Raw genomic sequence first — 12,367 nt, forward strand, 5'->3', positions numbered from 1 at the left:
GCGCTGACGTCGCCGCCGCCGCACCAGCCCCAGGGAAGGGCGGAGCGAGAGGGGACCGGGTGGGGCGGGGCTACGGCGACGTGCGGACGCTGGGATTGGCCGCCGAGCTCACGCCCCGCCCTTCTGCGAAGGGGTCTGGGAAGTCGGGTCTTCTGTGAGTGATAGTCGCAGCCCACTTGCAGCTCCTCGCTGCCGGCTTTCCCCTTCCTCATACTGCTATAGGCTCTTGCAGTAGCTTCCGGACCTTGCGAGGGGTTAAAGCAGTGACACAACAGGGACTGAGGCTGGGGATGCCTTATGGACCTTTGTCTGACGGACCAGATCTAGCCCTACAAGAGTCTTTTGACCTCTAGCATGCTCTTACCCGGATTTTTACGTTTTCCCCCAACTCACCCGCATCCCCCTCCTCCGTACTCAGTATCTCTCTGGCCTCAATGAAAGGAAATACGGCAAGATGAGGTATGCAAACGGGTGCTGGCTAACCAGATGTGTGAACCAGGAAGGGCTGAAAATTCAGTTAGTGGTAACACCGCAAAGCCGCCTGTAGGCACAGGGGGTATTTGGTTCTGTCGTTACTTCAGCGCTGTCATAAAGCCCTTCTTCTTTAGTTTTGCAAAACTTATCTCCCCTTTAGTTGACAAAAGACTTTGAAAGCTGTCTTTTGATTAGAGGGAGGAGCCTACTAGCCATTGAGGCAACCCCAAAGCAATCGGGAGGTGGAAGTAATAAGGTCTTGGCTTTATTGGTGTTAACCATTGTCTACAAGGCCTAACTTGAGGGTGAGAAAGCTATCTTGCTTCCTTTAAATGCCCTCGTCAGGCAGTTCTTCAGTAACTTTCAGAATAGCTGTTAGGAGTGTAGGATCTAGGCTGGAATCTTGGTTCCTCCACTTCTTAGCTACGTAACCTTGTCATGTTGCTTAACAACATGGCTAGGAGAAATAATAAATAACATTTGGAAGTTATTGTTATTTTTCCTTTAATTTGATTCAGCTCTAGTGTAGTTTGCCAGGATGTGCCATTAATAGATCCGAAAGACTCTTCCAAAAGAATTTTAAAACATCTAGTGCTTGTTATCTACACCTCTCATTTTTCAGATAAGGTCAGAAAGATAAACTGATAGGCCAATGCTAGAAGAAAATTGCAAGTATCTTGATGTCCAGGTTAGTGCACTTTCCCTGGTCTATGCCTCCAGACTTCTCTTCCTTACATCCTACCACCATCCTCTTTTCTCTTCCCCAACCTGTATATATTACTGCCCAGCCTCACCCTCTTCCTTTCCACAGCCACTGTAAAACAGGGAAAGGAAACCTTTCAGAGGTCACAGTATTCCAAATAGAAAAAAAAGCAAAGGACCTCAGGATTCCTTATCTCATTTTAATTTTATCGAAATTTATAATGAACAAGGAATAACATTTTTCCAGTGAGCAAAGGTAAGAGATCTTTCCATGGGTAAGTTCGGCCACAGCATTTCTAAGAAAATTACTGGCAAGATGGAATGTTGATATGAGCAATACTGGATAAAATCAGCCCCTCCTACCCTTTTTAGTTACTTTTGCAAATAGCTACTATTTTGATGAAAACAATATAACTATTCAAAGAAATACAATTTTTTTCCCCAAACCTCATAATCCAGAGATAACCATTTTTAAAAGTTCATGATATATTCTTTCAGATATCTCTAAGAATAAAAAAAACCTGAGACATATAAATACAATATTTCATAAATGAGATCTTATATACACAGTTCTTTTCTCACTGAACAATATGTCACAAGTAACATTATTTTAAAAAGTTACATGGTATCCATTAAGTGGACATACCATAATTTATCTAACCAGTATTCTATTGATTTACATTTTTTCCAAATTTTTACTAACATAAACAACTCTTTGATGAACTTCTCTATGCATGTCCTTTTTTACAACTGTATAGTAATCTTGGAAAAATTGCTAGATGTTACATTTTTGTCAGCCAATTCTTTAAAAATTAGCAACAAGAAAAATAAGTTTGGGCCACTTTGGAAAATATACTGTATCTATGGGACTCAAATTGACCAGATTCTCCCATTTGAAACAGATAAATATTGGACAGTGTTGTTGTCTTCCTGGTGTGGTATTTCGATAATGTGTCAAGGCTCCTTGGAGCATGGTGGTAGATACTGCTAGTTGTTTAAGACAATATTCTTTCTTCCTTAGTAGCAGAACTGATTTTTTTTTTCAGGGTGATAATGTGTCCAATTAAAAATCTTTACTTCTTCAGACTCTTGTAAGCCATGGTTGTCCATGTGACCTATCAACAAAATTAAAGTGGATGTTGCTAACAGTTTTATGGAAGAACTGTTCATTTAGTCATTGGACTTGTACCCATTTTTTTTTTTTTTTAACTGGAACAGTGGTATGATGGTGAAGGTGGAACAGCCATATTTCAACCATAATAGCAAAACTCTACACACTGTTAATAGTGTAGGAAGACAGAGGTGTCTGGCTCATGATTGCTTTGGAGGGCCAGCTTACCAGCTCTGGATTGCTCATTTCTAGGCTTATTGTTACATGAAGGAAAATAAATCCCTCCTATTTAAGGTTTTGTTGTTTGGGTTTTCTATTCCAAGCACTGAATGCAATTCCTACCTGATATCTTAAGATAAAAGATATCATTTATTTAGCACTGTATGTAGAATTTTTCATAGAGTAAGATGAAAATGGGGACACAATGGAAACAAGCAATAAAAACAACAAATCACTCTCTTCTCTAATAAACTTAGTTTCCCTTTAAATGCCCAATTATTACAATTAGATTAACAGATCATTTTGTAATAATTAGATTAACATCCATAAAGTAAATTACATTCATTGATAGTAGTTTTAAAATATGTCCACAAGTTCTTTGATACTTCTTCCTTCGAAAGGTGGAGCTGAATTCCCCTCACCTTGAGCTTGGGCTGTGCTTAGTGACTTGTTCTCATGAATTGAACTTTGTAGAAATGATATAGTGCGATTGCTTAGGGAAGATTATAAAACATGCAGAGAGGCCCACATTAAGAGTAATTAAGGCTTCCAGCCAACAGCTGGTGAGAAACTGAGGCCTCCTGACGACAGCAATGTGAGTGAACTTAGAAGCATATCATCCAGCCTTTATCAAGCCTGCAGATGACTGCATCCCAAATCATCTTTACTGAACCTCAAGAGAGAACCTGAGCCAGAACCACTTAGCTAAGTTGCTCTTGAATTCCTGGTCCACAGAAACAGTGAATTAATACATGTTTGTTGTTTTAAGCCATTATATTTTGGAATAATTTGTTATACAGCAAAGATAACTAACATAGGTGGGTATAATAGCACCTAGCACAATGCCTGACACATATCAGTATTTAATTATTTGTTGTTTGAATGAATAAACAATTGAATGAATTAGAATATTTTTTTCCACTTTAATTGGTGAAATACAATGCTGGTATTATCTTTGATTCCCTGACACTTGTATTATATGAGTTTTCCAACATAATCATAGAGAAATCAACTGTGAATATTACTGAAATCTAAACATTAACAGTCCTTGGAGAAACATGTAGTGAATAGAGCAATAGAACCCTTGAGACTTGAATAGTGTTCTCAATTTTATCACTGCTTAGCTTAGTGGCCAATGGCAAGTCACCTAAACCCTCTATATCTCAATTTTGCTATCCATAAATTGGGGAAGATAACCCCAATCTGCCTCAAAAGGTACTCAATGAGATTATATGCAACTGTGTAATTGTAGAGCATTAATATTCTTTTAATTACATTAGGCTCATGAGGTCTATCCTATTGCATTTTTAAGCAATTAAGCATTAAATATTTTAGGTGTGTACACCATGAAAACATTTTTTTTCAAGAAGTGATAACTTACTGATTTTACTGTATGCCATTGTAAAATATTAGCATCATTCATAGTATGCAGTTAAGATTTAAGAATATCCAGGATGGTAGGTTGTTATATGTCAGATCTCATTTTATTAGCCTGTTGAAAATTTATTGCACTTTAAAAAGAATATATAATTATGACTGGCTTCTTTTTCTTTTCATGAATTAATTTGTAATTGTGGTTGGGTGTGTGCCCATCTTCATGGTAACAGTGGTAGTTAAACACACTTAGTAATCGACATACGTTAACCAATAATTTGGTCTGAGTCTAAGAGTTTATCCTAGAGCAAAATTGCATCCAGCAGCAAGAAAATAAATGATAGAATACATGTCTTTCTCTTTTAAAGAAGAGGACATGGGACACAGGAGAAGTCTTTATACAATGGAACATCAGAAATAGGTATTATGCAATTATTGATTGCACAGTTTGGTGGCCAGAGGTAAATATATGAGGATGAGTAAGACACAGTCTTACTGTAAGATTCGAGTCCCGATTACGTACTGGATGAATTATCCAAACTCCCTGGTTTTATGTGGTGTTGTTCTTTCTTGCTTTCTGCTATTCAGCTGTGACTCCAAATCAGTTGAAACCACTGGCTTAACTAGACATTAGATTATTTGTGATTGTAGATGACCCCTGCTACCTACCATCTTTATTAACTTCAGTAAGAAGAAGAACCCTAGAAAGAAAAGGATAGAGCTTCCTTTTCTGGCATTATTGTGCTTTTCAACAGAGCTTCTCATTTCATATTGGAAAATACCTGCCAGGATAAAGTATTTTCACTCTATGAAACGTAAGAGAGCATTTTTCAAACAATTTTTATTCCTTGCAGCTATATCTTCACAGAATCTACCAAGATTTTGAGATAGTTGCAAAGTTTGGTGTTATTTTCTGAATTGACTGACACATGAAGAGAAAAAAGGTGGAGAATGGAGCAGAGGAAAAGATAAAGGAAAAAAAAGTCTAGGAAATACATTTAACCTCAAGGGAAGAGAACTCAGCATGACTCACAACATATTAGCTTAAAAGTGAGACTGCCACGTGTGTACTGAGGGTTCGTGTTATCTAGAGAAATATTCTCAATTTATGAGGCTGGGCTTCCTGGGGAGAGAACTTTGTGTTTCTCTATTTCCCTGGAATAAGAATCAGGATATTCCTTAATTGTTTTTTCCTAGTGGCTCAACAAAAGTAGAGAACATTTGTTGCAAATGGAATAGGTGAAATTGGCTTTAGTTTAAAATCCCTAAGCAGTAAATGATTTATAAATGTGTATATTACCTCTATTATTGTAAAAAACGGACTTAGAAATTTTAGCTACATAACATGGTATTTTTTTTCTTCTTTTTTTTAAGTTTTATTTAAATCTAAAAATTGATTGTGATAGATACTTTTTTGGGGTTTCTATCCATCCTCCATAGAGAAGCATACACTTCCTCATCCCTTTTCACCCAACCAGCCTTTACAGGTTGGGTCCCCATAACCATGTTTATATGAAAGGACCTTTCTCCCTTCCTGGCTACAGCTGATTCAATAGGTTTTGATCCTTTAAGGAATCTGAATCAACCAGATTCTCTCTTTTGGGAATTTGAAATTGGGAAAGAGAGGCCTTAGTTACTCTCTGTTGAACAATGAAACTGTAACCCAATCGTGGGCTTGTAACTCAAATATGTAAACCCAAGATAAAGGGAAACCGCTTTGCAAGGAGAGACAGAAATGAAGCAGACTATGAGAGATTAGTAACAACCCTAGGCTTTGTGCTCCCCGAGAGAGAAAGAAAGGGCTTCCCACAGATTTCCCTTAGCCCCTGTCCCACAAATGGCCTGACTGGTCTTGAGTTCCATGAATCCCTACACTATATTCTTATATTAGATTAAACTATTTTAAAGTTAGTTTGAATGGATAATTTTCCTATCCTTTAAAATACATTTCATCACTTTAAGAGACATCTAAATAATTCTTTTAATTTATAGTAGGTAAAAAGCATTTTGAAAGCTTTGGTCTGAGAAATGACACAGGTTTATGAAAAGCACGTAAAAATTACAATCTTTTGAATAAAGAGCAAAATGGCAGAGTAGGAAGTTCCAAGCTCTCATTCTCCCACAGAAACATAGAAAACCAGGAGAAACTGTCGGAACCAATTTTATGAGAACTCTACAAAACAATCAAAAGTTTGTAGCAACCAAGAGAGCATTAAATCAAGAAAAAGGTACTTCAAAGCAGTATGGAGATTTTTGTGGCGATTTTACTTTCTTTCTCCTACCAGCTTCCCTGCATGAGGACAGTCTTATAATGTTAGCAGTCTTAAAATGGCAAAAGTCTTAAAGCAGCAGTAGTCATAAAGCTGCTGCAATCACAAAGAGACAGCAGTCTTAAGTGGTAGCCATCTTAAAGTGGCAGCAACCTATGTTCCTAGCGTGGGACTGTTTCCTTGGTTTAGAGGGAGCAAAGTGGCCTTGCTCATAGATTATTGTGATATCGGTCCAGGGGGTGCTGTGGACTGAATTCTGCCCTCCGAAATCCCAATTTTGAAGTCCTAACCCTTCGTGTGACTGTATAGCCTTTGAAGAGGTGATAAAAGTTAAATGAAGTCGTAAAGATGAGACCCTCATCCAATAACATTAATGCCCTTATAAGAGATGCCAGAGCTCTCTCTCCATCAAGTGAGGACACAGTAAGAAGGCAGCTGTATGTAAACCAGGAAAAGAGCTTTCCCCAGAAACTGAATTAGCTGGAACCTTGATTTTGGACTTTTGGTCCTCCAGAATGGTGAGAAATAAATTTCTATTTTCTAAATCATCCAGGCTGTGGTATTTTGTCATTTCAATCCAAGCAGACGAATATAAGAGGCAACCTGAAGGACTGAGGCAAGGTAATCTGCTCTGTTTCACCTAACTCAGAATTCAGATAAAAAAAGCTTGAAAATATTGTAAGCCAATGGAGAGGTAACTGTTGAAACATACAACAGACTGCCTAAGGCCAAAGCTAGAAGAATTTCTTTGGGAAATTATGACATTCAAATGCAACCATGTATTCAGGGGAATTCAGAGAGCCATGTGTACACCCAGGGCAAGATGCATGCTCAGAAAACATCCGAGAAGACCCTTAGCTTTCACCTTGGGCTGACCTGTTAGCATAATGAAAGTCTGGCAGATTGAAGGAGAACCCCAGCTCAGAGACAATTTGTAAAGACCGGGAGATTTCTGGCATTCAAGGAAATTTTTATCAAAACATTAGATGAACACAAGCTAAGGAACACAGACTTCAGTGACCACATTGACAATAATAGTTTGGGAAAGATATTAAATAAACTGCTATAGCCTTCAACAACCAAAACATAGCAAACCCTGTGAAAGCGAGAGAATTTGACTTCCAGTTACCTTATTATAACAGTCAAATGTCCAGTTTTTATCAAAAAAAAATACATATATATTACAAGGCATAAAAAGAAATAAAAAATTATGACTTGATCAAAAGAACAGAATAAATTGGTAGAAACTATTTCTGAGAAAGTCCAGGCATTGGAGTTACTAGACAAAGATTTTAAAACAACTGTCTCAAATATGCTCAAAAAACTAATGGAAAACATGAACAATGAACTAAAGGAAATGAAGAAAATAATGTCTGAACAAAATGAGAATATCAATAAAGAGATTGAAATAAAAAGGAACTAAACAGAAATTCTGGAGCTGAAGAGTACAATAGGCACAACTTGGATAATCTGTTCGCTCTAGGACAAAACAGCTTTTACACAGGAGATTCTGGACCTGGTCCCCCACCAGGGAATGATGTCCATTAACTCAAATTATAAATTTGTCACAGTTCGGTGGAAAGATCTTGGATCTTGGAGTGAGATTGATGTGTTTTAATTACAACCATAAATAAAAATAACAATGAGTAACATTAATTAAAGTGGAAAAAGCTCTAAGAAGGAAGAACTCAGAGTCTAGGACTTCTTATATGACTTCTACTGCTAACTTACTATATATTAGACACTATATTACATTTTAGGCACTATACTAAACACTTAACTCACTGACTTAATTTTCACACCAACCTGCTGAGGTAGGTGTTATCAGCCCTATTAGTGAGTAAAGAAACTAGTCACAGAGATTGAGCATTTGTAAGTAGTATAACAGAGATTCCAACCCTGTTTTTTTTAAAAAAAGTTTCATTGAGGTATAATTAACATGCAATAACTATACTGTGTTTTGACATATGTATACACCCATGAAACTATCACTACAATCAAGATAGTGAACACGTCTATTGCCCCCAAAAGTTTTCTCTTGCCACTTCCCACTCCACCCCATCTCTAAGCAACCATCGATCTGCTTTCTGTCACTATAAATGAGTTTGCATTTTTTAGAGCTGTATAAATGGAATTGTACAATGTGTGCTCTTTTTTATCTGGCTTTTTCACTCAACATAATTACTTTGAAATTAAACCATGTTGTTGACTTTATCAAGAGTTTATTCCTTTTTATTGTGAATAGTATTCCATTATAAGGATATACCACAATTTGTGTATCCATTCATCTGCTGCACCAATTGTTTCTGACCCTAAATCTGTGCTATACTCTCTCCCTAGTTCCATAACTTAGAAAACAGAATTATTCTCTTTGAGCCTCAGTTCCTCACTGTAAAATGGCAATAATCTTTTCTTTACAGGAGTGTTATTGAGATAACAATGAGATAACATGTAAATGCATGTCTGGCACACAGTAGATGCTTATAAATATCCATTTATTTTTCTCCAAGAAAGAAATATCTCCAGGAAGGAACTGAGAAAAAATATAATAGTGCATGCCTTTCTGGACTCTTTCTTCCTGTGTATTCACCTCTTGCTGGCAGCTTTCTCTAATTTTCCCTGCTTGCTTCTCATCTGTACCCCATGCACATGATGTTCTCCATCTTCTTCTAAAACATGTATACAAACTCTTTTTTCTTATTCTTGTAGCATGGCTGAGATAGCATGATGTTTTCATAAAAAATTAAGAGAAAAATTAAAAGGTTTTGTAAAGGTTTTTTAGTTACATAAAACCTAGCAGCATAAAAATAGTCAAGTCACCTAGATGTATACTTTTATCCCAAATAATTCCAGCAAAGTAAATCAAAGAGTCAGTTTATTTCATTTCTTTTTTCTTTTCAGTTTTTATTTTGTCATTATTGCAGGAAATAATGGAAGAAAGTTGCAAGAATAGTACCAAGAATCTCTGTGCAACCTTTTCCTTGATCGTTGTCTTAAAATTTTAATGACTCACTTGAGCTATTCCCTTATTCTCCTGCCTCCAAAATTTAAGCTAATAGTGGCTTTGCCATAAAATGCACAATTAATGTAATAATAAATATAACAACAATAACAATTCCAAAAATTGCTTACCGAATAAATACCTGATAGTGACAGACAGCCTGTTCAATGTTTGACTTGCACTATCACCTACTCTTAACAACGCTGTAGAGGTACTATTGTTATACTCATTTAATAGATGAGGATATTGAGACATAGAGAGCCTTAGAATCTTGCCCAAGATCTTGTGGCGCTGGATGCAAATGAAACCAACCCCATACCTGGGTCTATGTTTTTAATGCTAATCTTTTAAATTGGGTGTCAGCAAATTACAGCCTTTTGGCTAAATCTAGCCCATAAAAGAGCTGTATGTAGTCTCAGGTCTGTTTATACAAGATCACCACTCTCTTACACAGATGACTGGGCACAACCTGGTCTGAGCTCCTTCCTAGCCTGGCTTTTTTCTTTCAGTTATCTGGCCATCTCCTCTCACTGGCTACTGTGATTTCTTGTCCTACTCACAGAAAAGAACTTGCCTGACCCTTTAAGTTCTAACTTCCCAGACACCATTTGGTCCTTCTACTGAGGGACTCAGGTCTAAAAAGAAACATCTAAGTGTCCAATAAAGTTGACATGCAAGGTTAATCTTCACCAGGCTGGGGCATTTCTGGGGCATTTTATGATGATTCACCCCATACATCTTAAATAATATAAAACGATACTATACATGCAATCAAAGGTAGCAAAGCTGAGGTGGACACTGTGATGCGTTGCTCTGATCCCCCCTTCAGGACTGAAAGATTTAGTCCCCTAGCTGTTGGGAGTGCTGCCAGCAGACAACCCTCAGCTGCCAGCCCTCTCAGGTAATTGTCTCAGGTGCCGACAGCTGCCTCAACTCATTCTCTCTTTAAGGGCACCCACATCTAATGGCTGATCAACACAGGGATATGAAAACCCAGTCTCCCAACATCAACCTGTGACATTCTCTAGGGCCATTCCAACATCAGAGTTCCCCAGCAGATTGAGTAAAGCCTTTGTTAACAGTAGTTATAGCCCAGTTTTTCCCTCTGTCAGTCCTGCTTCCTTCTCTTCCCTTTCACAAGTGTGATCTCAAAAGCCCTCCCTAGTGAATTGTATGCATGCTGATCTCTGTCTCAGAATCTGTTTTCTGGGAAACCCAGCCTATAATAAAGCCTAAAGCAAGAGAAAGGCCGTTTTTCAACCCCCTTGCAATTCAACCTTCTGTTTAAGTATCTACAGTTAATAGGTGATATAATTTTGAGTGACTTTTGCCTACCTGGAGTTAGGTCTTCATAAGTTAACATCAATGCTCTACATGAGAAATGAAGAGAAATAGATCCAGTGCAACCTATCAGTCTTGTTCTCTGCCCAGAAGTGAGCCCATTAATCATTTCACCATACCGTTCAATGGTGGTTTGGACAATTATTGAAGCTTTTGGATTTTTTACCTTTAATCAGAGGTAGACTTTTAAAAAACTTTCAGTATGTCAGCCCTCTTTATGACCTCTTTATGACCATGTTCGCCTTAGGGTAAACTTCAATAGACTTTGTACTTGCACACATATTTTAAGGATACTTGAAAGATCACATACTAGAGAAAGAGTGGAAGGTGTTCATGTTTTCCTATCTTTCTGGTATCTTTTAAAAAATGTTTCCATGGTGATACAGCCTGATAAAATACTAGGTATTAGATAAAATGTGTTCTAATCCTGGCTCTGTTACTTACTAGCTGCTTTCTGAGCCTCATGGTCCTCAGCTAGAAAAGGGAGATGATGATGCCTGTATTTTAGAGTGATTTTGTTGGTTAAATGAGAGGATATTTACAAAGGCCTACGGTATTACAAGTACTCAATAAATGGTAGCTCTTTTTATGAACAAGTATAATAATGATAATAACTGCATTAACCAAAAATTTTAAAAGGAAATAACTTTTCAATAAATATTTCAATTTGTTGCTACATTTTTAGTCCCTTTGTAGCAAATATTAATTAGCAAACAAAGATATTAACTATATAAATTTCTATACTGATATGTGCATAAGTGATTTTCATCCAAGAGGTAATTATTTTTAAAGTAAAGGAGTTAGATTAAGTGATTTCTAAGGTTCTCTCCGCCCCGCCCCCTGCAGCAGTTAAAGCTTCATGGATTAAGATTATCCTCCAAAAATAGAAACAACTATTTCTGGGAATTTGAGTCTCTCTCTGTTGAGGGTGGCTATATGTCAACAGAACTGCAGTTCTAAGTTCTCTTGACTAATAGTCTACTTGAAAATAATTTAGACTTTTAGTCTATTATGCCATTGTTTGTACAAAATACCCATCAGTACAGTAGTCAGTAATGATTAAATTATTATAAAAACAAAAGTTACTGTCTATTATTTTGTCCTAGCCTTATAGTTGCTTAATCTCTAAATTGATTGTATATTATAGCTCAGTGCTTTTCTCTCAATACTAATTACTTCTGCTGATTAGTGCTATATTTGCATATGGAGGCATTTCTGCCCAAACACAAGTGAAGAGTTCTGCTTTCCCTCTGTCATCTGTTAGCATCGTTCCCAGGAACTAGTTTCTCTGATAACAATTCCTGCAGCTGCATCACATGTGCCCTCTATTTTATCTCTGTCTCTGGAATGAGTTACATGTATATGTCCATACTTTAGAACCAGTTTAGAGTCAAACCTTTCCTCTGCTTTGAGCTGGACTTACCTTCTTTTCTACTGAGTGGATTCAGACTAGCAGACACACAGGACCATCTTTATTTTCCTCCCCTTCTAAATATTTATCTCTATATCCATTTTCCTACTTCTTGCTTAAGAAGAGGAGTCTGACCTTTCTCATAAGAAGCAGGGTAGCATTTTGCCTCTCTTTGTGCTCTCCCTAAACCATTTGATATATGTATTGGAGCATTGTAGTCAAAATAACAAGACCTATCCCCTTATACATTAGACTTCCATCAAGGATATAAATGATGTGGGGAAATGGTAGGGGCTAGGGGTCGAGGGTAGAATGTGGAGGCTGATAAGCAGGAGGCAAACTTTATTGTTGAAGCTCAAAAGATCTAGATGGAAGATTAAGATGCATAAAGAAACAGAATACATAGAAATGTTCAGAAGAACCAGAACTCCAGTTCTCCGAGGAGACTGGAATTTGTACCCGAT

This window comes from Pteropus medius, unplaced genomic scaffold (assembly GCF_902729225.1).
Source record: "Pteropus medius unplaced genomic scaffold, Ma_sr-lr_union100, whole genome shotgun sequence".
Lineage (NCBI taxonomy): Eukaryota > Metazoa > Chordata > Mammalia > Chiroptera > Pteropodidae > Pteropus > Pteropus medius.